The 1,164-nt window shown below is 45.5% G+C and overlaps 7 non-coding genes across 7 annotated transcripts; all 7 read right to left on the bottom strand.

Annotated features, from left to right (window-relative positions):
- Positions 1 to 26: 26 nt before the first annotated feature.
- On the bottom strand, positions 27 to 98 carry Pmar_PMAR012884. Its single transcript has one exon. It is a non-coding gene; the product is annotated as a tRNA-Thr (tRNA).
- A 102-nt stretch (positions 99 to 200) lies between these two features.
- Pmar_PMAR012883 lies at positions 201 to 272 on the bottom strand. The gene has a single exon. It is a non-coding gene; the product is annotated as a tRNA-Ser (tRNA).
- Positions 273 to 374: 102 nt separating this feature from the next.
- Positions 375 to 446, bottom strand: Pmar_PMAR012882. Its single transcript has one exon. It is a non-coding gene; the product is annotated as a tRNA-Thr (tRNA).
- Positions 447 to 548: 102 nt separating this feature from the next.
- On the bottom strand, positions 549 to 620 carry Pmar_PMAR012881. Its single transcript has one exon. It is a non-coding gene; the product is annotated as a tRNA-Thr (tRNA).
- A 102-nt stretch (positions 621 to 722) lies between these two features.
- Positions 723 to 794, bottom strand: Pmar_PMAR012880. The gene has a single exon. It is a non-coding gene; the product is annotated as a tRNA-Thr (tRNA).
- Positions 795 to 896: 102 nt separating this feature from the next.
- Pmar_PMAR012879 lies at positions 897 to 968 on the bottom strand. The gene has a single exon. It is a non-coding gene; the product is annotated as a tRNA-Thr (tRNA).
- A 102-nt stretch (positions 969 to 1,070) lies between these two features.
- On the bottom strand, positions 1,071 to 1,142 carry Pmar_PMAR012878. The gene has a single exon. It is a non-coding gene; the product is annotated as a tRNA-Thr (tRNA).
- Between the last annotated feature and the right edge of the window lie 22 nt (positions 1,143 to 1,164).

The raw sequence follows: 1,164 nt of genomic DNA, 5'->3' as shown, positions 1-1,164 counted from the left end.
CCAGACCAGATATTTATAGTGTTATAAGCCACTTGCCAGGATCGAACTGACGACGTTCTGCTTACAAAGCAGACGCTCTGCCACTTAGCTAAAGTAGCGAACAGAATAAGTACATAAATTAATAATCTTCCTGTATCCTTTGCGGAGTGAGCAAACCTGCTCCTGCTTCTCGTACCAGACCAGATATTTATGGTGTTATAAGCCACTTACCAGGATCGAACTGACGACCTTCTGCTTTCAAAGCAGACGTTCTGCCACTAAGCTAAAGTGACACACCAAATAACTGCATAAATCAATAATCTTCCTGTATCCTTTGCGGAGTGAGCAAACCTGCTCTTGCTCCTCATACCCGACTAGAGCCTAATGCTGCTGTAAGCCACTTGCCAGGATTGAACTGACAACCTTCTGCTTACGAAGCAGACGCTCTACCACTAAGCTCAAGTGGCACACACACTGACTATATGAATCAATAATTTTCCTGTCCCCTTCACAGAATGGGCCATCCTGCTCCTGCTTCTCGTACCAGACCAGAAATTTATGGTGCTATAAGCCACTTGCCAGAATTGGACTGACGACCTTCTGCTCACAGAGCCGACGCTCTGCCACTAAGCTAAAATGACGCAGAGAATAAGTACATAAATCAATAATCTTTCTGTATCCTTTGCGGAGTGAGCAGACCTGCTCCTGCTTCTCATACCCGACTAGAGCATAATGCAGCTGTAAGCCACTTGTCAGGATTGAACTGACGACCTTCTGCTTACGAAGCAGACGCTCTACCACTAAGCTAAAGTGACATACAGACTAACCATATGAATCAATAATTTTCGTGTCCCCTTCACAGAATGGGCCATCTTGCTCCTGCTTCTCGTACCAGACCAGATATTTATGGTGCTATAAGCCACTTGTCAGGATTGGACTGACGACCTTCTGCTCACAGAGCCGACGCTCTGCCACTAAGCTAAAGTGACGCAGAGAATAAGTACATAAATCAATAATCTTTCTGTATCCTTTGCGGAGTGAGCAGACCTGCTCCTGCTTCTCATACCCGACTAGAGCATAATGCAGCTGTAAGCCACTTGCCAGGATTGAACTGACGACCTTCTGCTTACAAAGCAGACGCTCTGCCACTAAGCTAAAGTGGCATACAGACTAATCATAGAATCA

The sequence above is a fragment of the Perkinsus marinus genome (genome assembly GCF_000006405.1).
Source record: "Perkinsus marinus ATCC 50983 genomic scaffold scf_1104296953590, whole genome shotgun sequence".
Lineage (NCBI taxonomy): Eukaryota > Perkinsozoa > Perkinsida > Perkinsidae > Perkinsus > Perkinsus marinus.
Note: the sequence above shows the minus strand (reverse complement) of the source record. Positions and strands in the feature narration are given on the sequence as shown.